Source organism: Equus caballus, chromosome 15, assembly GCF_041296265.1.
Source record: "Equus caballus isolate H_3958 breed thoroughbred chromosome 15, TB-T2T, whole genome shotgun sequence".
Lineage (NCBI taxonomy): Eukaryota > Metazoa > Chordata > Mammalia > Perissodactyla > Equidae > Equus > Equus caballus.
Window position 1 is genome coordinate 90,343,588 of NC_091698.1, and position 10,416 is coordinate 90,354,003.

Genomic DNA, 10,416 nt, shown 5'->3' on the forward strand with positions numbered 1-10,416 from the left:
GACTGCCAGGCTCTCTGGCCACACCCGGAAGGATAATAAGAGTCTTGAGGAAACAACAACCACAGTGTACAGCCTGGGAAACAGGAAGCAGGTCTTCTTCCCCGGAGTTCTCCCAGTCCTAATCTTTGAGAATCTACTACAGTTTAAGTGCACACTGTTTAGATTTTTAAATGCACAGCAATCATATCCAACACTTTTCTGGTCTTTCTTTTAAAATCAGTGAAAATCTTTATTGTTTTTTCCAAGCAAAAAAATCTTGCCCAGCTCTTTAGCATGTCTGACACATAAAATCAATAAGAGAAGTCTTTTCCAGGCAAGGTATTTGCTGGCAAAAGTACTCTAATGTCTGTGGAATCCCTAAGGTTCCTACAGCCCGGGTTTGATCACCTCTCATCAAAATGAACTTCCTTCTTTTGCAGCTGAGAAAACCGAGGCAGAAGGCCTAGACGTTTACCGAAGCCCCCAGCAAGTCAGCGGCAGAGCCCAGATTGCCCAGGACGCCTGGAAATCTGGCGAGGGGCTAAAACCGGCACAAGACCTTCCTTAGTCTGAAAAGGTAAATTTGGACAAATCAGAGCTCGTGAGGACACTTCGCTAGTCCGAGGCTGCTGGGGGAAGGGGGGTTGTTGCCGTGGTTACCCTGGCCCAGGAAGTGACCTTTTGCTCCAGAGTCCTGGAACAGATGCCTGTTTCCTGCTGGGCTGGGCGAAAATGGTCCAAGCTGAGGCCAAGGGGCCAAAATCCCATGTTCCAAGGCCACGCAGTAAACATGGAATTGCCCAGGGGCCCAACCCTTGGGCCTCGCTCTTCAAGTGAGATGAGTGATGATGATGCAGACTCAGCCACTTTCTGTGGCCATGAGGGGAGGCCCTGAGCTGGACCTTAAACACACTCAAGGGGCCCAAATCCCACCCAGAGTCTAGTTCGCAGTCACCAATGGAGCCTCCACGTGGGCTCAGCCCAGAGAACAAGGAGGTGAAGAGACACCAGGCTGTGAAGGAGCCCAGACAAACGTGGGGACAAAGAGGGAAGTGGGCGCTTCAGACACAGTGAAAGGGAGGATGGCGGGCGTATAGAGAGGGGAGGAAGGGACAAATTTGCCTGTGTACATAGGGGGCAGCAGGGAGAGAGATCAAAATAAGCTTCTTGGAGGAGGTAGTATCCTAGCTGGGGTCTTGAAGCATGACTAGGAGTTTTCCAGAAGAAGAATGGGAGGGAGAGAGATTGGACATTCCAGGCTGACAAAGCAGATAGTGTCAAAGACAGGAGGTCCAGGACAGGAACAGGAGTATCTGAGTGGCACGATGCAGGCTTGGAGAGGTATTGGCGGGATGGAGGCAGAAGTTATGAGGAGCTTTAGATGTTTGGGTCACATCCAGCAGTAAGTAGTTTTCCAAATCCTGGTGCCCTAGGAGCCCCAGGTTTGTGGAAGTGCTTCAGGGCCCTGAAGGGGTGACCGGGGGAAGCTCTGGGCCACTCCTTCCTCCATTTTCTATTCTGGGGTTCCACACAGGAAAGCCTTTGAACGAAGTTCCCAGTGATTAAAAAGTAAGGTGAGAAATCCAGTTGTAGCCGTGCTATAAGCTCTTGGTGTCTACTCCGGGGCGCCTCCTGGCTTCACCTCTTCCTGGCCACCCAGAGGACACAGGGCCCTGGATAGGCCTCCATGGAGCCCCGGGATGTGGCAGGGATGGACGTGACCATCACCCTGCCCACCTTCCCTGCCCAGCAGGGTCCAGCTGCTGGCTTCCTCAGCTCTGAAGATGGTGTGTCTGTTGTGTCATTTATGTTTATGTCACAGAAGAGTCAGCAGGAACCAAAATACAGAAATAGGACAGAAAACAGCCCTGCTGGGAAGGACAGCAGCAACGAGTAGGCTGCGGCCCCTCTGGGGGAAGTCAGTCAGCCAGACATGGGCTGTGGAGGGAATCACGTTGCTCCCAGCTCAAACTCTCCCTCCTCCATGAAGCCCTCCCGGTGCCCTGTGGAGTGACTCCCTCTCTCTGGGCCTACCTGCCTCAGTTAGAGCATGAGTAATTGTGGTGGTGAAGATAGTGGTCCTGCTTGACATGGACCCCAGAGCTGCCGCTAGTCCACAGGCACATCTGTGCAAATCAGAAGAAGACACCACTTCCTCCAGGTGGGCATGGCCCTGCTCCAGGGCGTGAGGCCCCCGCTCACCCCCTCAGTCGCTGCCTTTCTGCAGGGCATAGCTATGCCTGCCAGCCTGAGAAGTCGACAGCTGGTATGATCTCTGCCTCACAGATGGGAAACTGAGGCTCTCATCACGTGGGGGCCTCCTCCCCAGGCTGCCGAGACACTCACCCTGATCCCACTGCTCTGGCTGCGAGGAAGTCTCCCCCGTGTTCCAGGATGGGGTGTGCTGGGCTCTGTGTCTGTCCCGAGGACCCCTTACTTCCAGGCAGCTGTGGGGGCGCTTGGCCAGGCCCAGCCAGTGCCCCGGCCTTGCAGATCCAAGCCTCAGCCAGGAGGCAGCCTCTCCCGCCAAGCACCACAGCCACACCAGAAGCAAAATGCAGGGCAGGGATCCAGCTCATTGTCTATGGCCTCCACTCCAGCCTAGAGAAGGAGCAGTCACTTCACTGGGTCATCCAGGCCTTCTCGGCTGGCAGTCCACACTAGCTGCCTCATAGTCACCAGCCAAACTCAGCAAAGGATTTTTTGTGCCATCAGCTACTCTTCTTGGACCCGTTCACCTCTGCCAGGATCTTCTCTCTACCATAGGCATCTACAGAGTCATGTAGACCTGTAACCCAAAGCACCCTCGCATCATCTCATTGAACTCTGCACACCTTGGCCCTCTCCTCCCCTGCACCAATGGCAGGCATTACTGATACACCACTGCACTTCTTTGCTTTTTAAGCCTAGACTGAACTTCAGAATCCTTCTCAACTCAGTGCTCTAGGCAGCCACAACAGAGCTGTTGGAGTTGGTGTGTAAGACGAAAGCTGTTTCAGCTGTTCCTGATGTGATTGGGCATCCAGGATTAGATGTGAGGAAATGAGACCAGCAACAGGAGGGAACGTGTGCAAGCCCCAGAGCCAGTCATCAGCAAAGCCGTGACGAGAAACCAGCGTCCCTTCTACCTCCAGGCCCCGGGCTCTCTCTCATGGACCATAATCTACCTCTGAAACGGAGATACTGGTGGTGTTAGGGATTTCTAACCAAATGCATGGGTGTGTTGGGGGGGCCCCCCAGTTAGTGTTGCAGGGCCCAAGGGCCAGTCCACATGCATTCTTTCAGTGCCCCTCTGGAGGCCCTCCTGCCAGGCATCAGTGCCTCAGAAGGACCTGCCCCCTCCCTGCACCCCCATCCCTGTGGTAGATCTGCAGGTGGGCAGGGGCAGCAGGGCCCACAGTATATTCCCACCCTGCTCCCTGTGCACACATGGCTGAATGTGACGAGGACACAAGCGGGCCAGACAGGGAAGCACCTCCCATTTGGAGAACTCAACCTGGTGTCCTGGTGACAGGATTGCTGTGCACTGCTTCTGGGCAGAAGTATTGGATTGCCTGTGTCAAGGGGAGGCAGGACCCCCTTGGGTTTGAAAGGACTATGCATTTCTGTGGAGGATGGCAGCCGAGGGATTCTGTTCCTGAGAACGATGTCTCGGAACCTTAGGATCCGCGGCAGTTAGAATTCTCCGTCCTCTGATTCTCAAGATCCGGGTTCTTACAATTCTGGAACTTGATGCTTTTGGACCTGGAAGAGACCTTCGAGATAACACAGCCCGTTCTGGCACTTAGAAGTTGAATAGCCTCAGCCTCTGGCACCCCTTCCATCGAAGTCCTGGTCCCTCAGACCATTTCCTGGGTCAGCTGGTGCCAGGTCTGGTCTCGCCTAGACAGACCCATCAGTAGCCTATGGCAGTCCCACCTCCAGAGTGGGGTAACCATACAATTGTATTGGACACTGCCCCATCACCCTTAGAGAGGAGCTCATGTCCTCCAAAAGCCTTCTGAAACGTTTCTCGACTCCCAGTAAGGGACACTGTCCCCCAGACAGAGCTTGGGGCACAGGGGTCATTAGTAGCCAACCATTTGATAATGTACTAGAAAGATAAGATTTTCACATATGAAATAGCTAGGGACCCAACGGAAAACTAAAGAGCTATGTGGTCAGGCAGAAAGTGCTGGAGGGGTCCAGAAGAGATGGGCCTGGGGCTTCAAGAAAGGAGTGGCTTCTAGGAAGAAGCCGGCTTTGGAGGCGCCCATGGCTATTGCGTTCTAGAATCAGCTCCCTCCCTCAGAAACCACACGGATCCTGCAGACCGCTGAACGTGTGTACAAGGGCTGCTTTGGTCCTTACAAAGGCAGGATGGATTAATGCCCAATGTTAGAGATGAGAAAATAGAGGCCACAGAATCTCAGGGTCTCACCAGGATCACATGGTGACTCGGGCACAAAGACAGAGGCCGATTCTGTCCTCCTGACTCTTGTGCAATGGTAGCTTCCCACCCAGCAGGTCACACTGTCCCCCTGGGGACATTCAAGCCCACAAGGGAGCTTGATCTGGGAACTGGCTCTTGACTTGGTCATCTGGACTTCTCTGTGCCACAGAATCTGTGCGACCTTGGGCTGGAAGTTTGGTGGAGAGCAAGCTCCACAGGAGGGAATGTGTGATGAGTCTCCAGGGAAACTCACCATTTAAGTTGCAATCAATAGATGTTGAGTGTCCAGAATGAGGAGGTTGGAGTCTCGCTCTATGCTACGTGGTCAGACCTTGCAGTGTGTTCAGAGGAGAGCAAGTAGGACGGTGAAGACCCTCAGTGACCATCTGAGGAATGGCTGGAGTAACTGGGGATGGGTCAACTGGAAAAGCAAAGGCTCCGACTGGGGACGTGCTCATTCATCATCTGCAAACCTACAAATCCATCAGGAGGGGCAGGGACAGGGGTCTTATTCTGTGGCCCCGGACAGAGTTAGGGCTGAAGAGGAGAGCCACAGGGAAAGAGAGTTTGGTGCCCGAGTGGAGAGAGAACAACACTAGGTGACAGTGGCTTTGGTCGCAGGCCTCTGCCTTGGTGGGCAGCATCTAGTTCCCATGGGAGGTCACAAGATGGCCTGGACACTCTGGCCTCGCTCCACCTGGCAGCTCTCACCCTGGACAAGTTGGATTCTCAGAATGCAGGGCCTACTGGAGCCCAGGACCTTGGGGACAGGCCTCAGAAGCCTTTGGGGGCAGAGGGCACTGAGGTCAAAGGGATTCCGGTCAGGCCATCTTAGGAGAGATGTCCTGCACCTTCACCTCGTGTGTCTTTATGTCAGCTTGCTTTGTAAAAGTGTGCAGACACATCTGAGAGCGAGGGCTGGGGTCTGCGAGCCCCCACGCTGGGCTGCAGTTCACTCCCAGGAGGGAGCTGGGACCCTCTGGCCTTGCTGGCAGCGGAAAAATTGGTTTGAATAACTCAGGAGGCATTTTTCCTCGGTAAGAGAGAGAAGCATGTGGATTATTTTTAAAGTAGCCTTTATTGTTTGTTCCAATTACAGACGTAATATATACTTGATATAGAAAATGTTAAAAATGTAGAAAATTAACATCACTTATAATCCTACCACCTATTATAAACTATATTTTGGTCTTTTTTTTTTTTAACGTGCTGAAGAAACATGTCCACTTCCTTGGTCACCAGATTGAGGTAGCCTAGTGTTCACAGTCTGGCCCCAAGAACCGGTACGAGAGCGCCTGGGGGGGTCCCGTGTCCTGGGGCATTGGGCTGGGGAGATCATGGGATGATGACCAAGCCTGGTCCTGGGTTCAGTGGTCAGGCTCTCCACACTTGGCCACTTGGGTTGTGCCCTTCAAAGGGGTCCTGTTCTTGGTCCACTGGCCCTGACACTTTCTGGGCCACTGACCTATCACGGACCCAGGGTCACCATCCCTGGGGGCACCCAAACATTCTGTCCTCCTGGACCTTCCCTCAGGCTCCTCCCCCATTCCCAGCCTCACCTCCATCCTCTGAAACATTAAATGGCCTCATGACACACCTACCATCTTTGTGAGAGCAGAAGATGGTGCCAGCTTACGTGCCTTAGGAATTGTGCCAGAAGGAAAAGCATCGCGACTTACTCTCCCTGCCTCAGGTGTACATGGTTGATGGCTGTCATAATTCTATATGGCCATGTCATTCATATATGTATGTAAGCTTTGTAAAATTGCCTTGCAGCCTACCTTTTTCCCTTAATATTTTACAGTTATTTTTCCTTTGTATGAATGTTCTTCAAAAACACCATTTTAAATGGCTGTATAATCATATATCTGTATTGTAATATACTCAATTATTCACCTATTTTGGAACATCTGGGCTTCCATTTTTTGCTATTCAACATTCTTTTTATTAGTCATCTTTGTCCATAATTTTTTGTTCGAATTTCTAATTATTTCCTCAGAGAAAATTTCAAGACGTTTAGGTTTTCTAGTTAAATATCCTTCATACATTCTGCCAAAGTGTTTCTAGAAGGGTTGCCCCTGGCTCATATGCTACCACTAGCCCAGGTCTGAAAGGGCCGGTGTCGTGGGTCTGCACGAGCTTATGGTAACACCAGTAAAGCAAATCCTATTATCCAAAAAGTCAATACTACTATTTCAAAATTATAACATATGATTATCAATGAAACAAACGTTCATAATTATTAAGCCATTTTAAATTTGGGGAGTCAATTATCTGCTTTCTTCGCTTGTTTTTGTAACACAGTTTGATAGATTTATTTAAAAATCATGTTATGAGCTCTCTATACGTTGCCATTGTGACATCTGTGGCATATGTGTTTTACTAGTGTGCTGTTTACTTTTATTTTTGTTTTTGGTGGTTTTTAGCATACCAAAGCTTTACATGTTTACATTGTCAAAGCCATTGGCTTTTCCTTCTGCAACATTGTGCATTACTTAGAAAGTCATTCCTGGGAAACAGCTTTTTAAATGGGTCAAGAGTTTGCCTCTTCCTCTTCTTGGTTCTCTATTTTTGGTAGATTTTGAACAAACATCCTTTTCCCGAATCTCATTTTCCCGGGAACATCTGGAATGTGCTTGCTTTTATTTCTCCGTCCCCCGAGGCCAGTGCCTTGGGGTAGGAACAGGCTCTCACAGAGTGATGGTCTCCGGGTGGGGAAACTGGAGTGCGGAGGTTTGGGTTCCAGAAATGGCTCATTCTCCACCTTCAAGGTGGCCATGCTCTGTTCTGAAAGACATCTGGTCTTTCCCACCAAAGAAATGAAAGTGCTGTCCCAAAACCTCTTAAATGCGATGTATCAGCCAGTGAAGACCATCTGTTTATGGGCCTCAGACCAACTCAACCGGCTTGTTTCTGTGCTCTTGGGCAGGACAGTCCTGGCTCCTTAGTAGCCAGAATGCCTGGGGGCTTTGAGGGTCTGTGGGTCCAGACGCGTGGCTTAGCCATTTGTCTCTGCCATGGGCCCATTGGAACCATATTCCCTTGGAGCCCAAATGGCAACCCATTGCTGAGCTTCTGTAATGCATGCATGAAAATGGCCACTGTGGAGAATTCACTCGGCTCAAAGTCAGGATCCTTGAGTTCTAGCCCCAGCTCTGCCTCCTCCCAGCTCTGTGACCTTGGGGAGTTTCCTTTCTGTGGAAGCAGGACTATAACACCCAACTTGCAGGATTGGTGTGAGGATTAGAGGATCGTACCTTGTGCAACACCTGGCACACAGTAGGCACAATGATGCTTATTCATCTGATGATAATGATGCTGCTGCTGCTACCAATGAACAAATGATTTGTGCACAATCTCCCCCAGAAAGGGAGCAACATGGCAAAGATAGCCAAAGTGTGGGGCCAGGAAGAGGGCCAAGATAACTCCAGACTTCAACTGTAATTTCTCTACTATTTGGAGATATTAAATTCTCAGTCCTTCAAAGCATCAAAGGATTTTAGAAGAGGAAGTTGGGTGTTGTGGCTACACAAAGGGGCTTTGAAGTCAAGAGCTGAGTTCCTAGGCTTCTGGATCTGCCACTTCTAACTGGATGACCTTGGGCAAGTTACTTATCTTCTCAAGCCTTAGTTTCTGCATCATAAAATGGGGCTGTTAGCCGTGCCTCTCTTGTAGAGCACTGTGGGGACTAAATAAAATAATACCCATAAAGTTAGGGTGAATTTATAGTGATCTTCCAGGCCAGGACACTTTAGAGAGTGAAAGAAGGCACTATTAATAATTGTCCAGCAACCCAGGACTGTCCCAGGCACACCAGGGCCTATGGCCACACTGAGTTGAGGGCTTAGCTCCTTGCCTGACTGATGCGCCCTCAGTGATAGCAGCTTGTGTTGTTGAAGTCTATGTGGGCTCTCTCCACAGCTAGACGGCCCATGTTGGAGACAGAAAAGAACCATCTATGTCTCAACAGAGAGCCCTGGATGGGGCGGGTGGCGAGGATTCACAGCCACGACTCTGGGGGTGAAGCCAGGAGCAGCTAGAGCCTCAGCAAGCCCTCTCCGTTCTCAAGGAGACTGTCCTCTGTGGAAGGAGGTGGTGAGGGAGCAAGTCCCTTTCTCAGGGTCACAGCAGGGAGGCCCTGTTCGGACTGGCCGCTCTCTACTCTGGGTCCCACGGGACCAAGTTAAAGCCAGCTCTGGACAAGGCAAAGCCATCACTTCCGGCCTGAGTTTGGCCCTCCCCTCTTCTGGTTCTCTGGGGCCCCTCTGGGGCCCACGCAGAATGGCATCTGAGTAGCTCCAGAGGTCATAGCCTTTTCCCCTCATCCTTGAGAGGGCCCCTCATCTCTCTCCCCAAGCCAGCCGGATAGAGAGTGAACAGACACATGGTGTGTGCAATCCCTCTTAGGCCTTCGGCCTCCCTCCCAGCCTCTTAGCATAAACACATTCCTGAAGCCGAGCAGGAACCAAGAGTGACTCAGGCCTCAGGAATGTGCAATCTGATCCCCTCTCTTAGGGGTAAATTCCTCAGCCGAAGGTGGGCAGCTAGCTGGCCAAGCCAAGAAGCCCTGGAGGCCCTCTGCTGCACCCGGGGTCTGAGCGGCTGAGTCAGGGCTCTGGACTGGCTCTAAGGAAACAACCTGTTACAGCTGCAGCCTCTGGACTCTGCTCCTCCCACTCAGACCCCCAGAGCCTTATGGCATTGCGGGGGTGGCAGGGGTGGCAGAGGTGGGGAGCGGGTGTGGGGGTGGACGGAGTGCTGGGGACCCCATTCCACGTTCAGGTTCAGTGCTCAGATCCTGGAGCAAGCAGGCTGAGTCAGCAGAGGCAGGAGGCTGGGAGCAGGATTGTGGTGGGAGCAGACACACCAGTCCTTCCCAGGCCCAGCCGCTGAGCAGCAGAAGAGAAGAGATGTCTCTAGATGGGAGGCTGAGAGAGCTGTCAGCCAGGGGATCCCATCCACCTGGCTTCCCCGCGTGGCCCTCCAGGATGCTGGCTGCTTTCAGGGGCAGCAACTGGGAGGCTGCAGCTCCCTGTTACTCATGCCCCGCCGCCTGGCCCAGCCTAGGCTGGGGCTTCTCTGGGGACACAGCTCTGCGTCCTTGTTCAGTGCCGCCAAGCAGTTTAATAGGGAATCTCCTAAAATCACAGACGAAATCTCCCTTTTGATGGCTCTGAGGGTGCCCATTTGCTAAAAGGGCAAAACACTAAGTAAGCCTACGTCTGTGAGCCAGGTACCAAGTAAGGAAAGAATCGGAACCCCAAGTCATGGTGCACAGACAAGAAATGCAGGACCTTTGGCCTGAAGCACAGACCTGGGCAGCTTGGTGGGGGACCCAGTTCTAGGACTAGACAAGGCACAGTCACCCGCCATCACTATATATGGAACAGTTAGCTGGCCAGGTCCAAAGAGTGACCTACTGCCGTCCAGCCGCTCTCAGACAGGTCAAGGAGACCTTGACCCCTACAGCATGGTTTGGTGTGCACTGGCAGTGCCGAACCCTGGGTGTTGCAACGGCCAAGACAGGGAGCTAACCTGAGAGTGTGGTGGCCACACCCTTCCTCTGTTGGAGGACTCCCAAGAAAGGTGGCCCACCTCCTCTCTCTGTGGAAGATGATGTGGGGCTGCTGGCCCCTCCTTGCTCCTGGGCCAGAGTGATGGTTGGGACCTACACTTGACCCCCCCTTTTCCCTGGGGCTTTGAATGTGGAGGGAGTGATGCAAGATTTCAGAGAGAGGCTGAGAGACCGGAGAATCTAGCAGTGTCCATCCAGGGGTGGCAGACCCTAGCACACTGTCCACCTGTGCTCAGCTCCCTAGTTCCTGCCTGTTTCCAGCCTGGTTCTCCAGCCTTCCTGATAATCCCGTTAGCCACCCAATGTCCTTCCATTAAAATCCTTTTCTAAGTAAGTTTGCCAAAGCTCGTTTCTGTGGTTTGCATGCGAAGGCCAAGTGCCATGGATTGGCGTGTGCCAAGGCCTGGGGCGTGAGAGATCCTGACTCAGG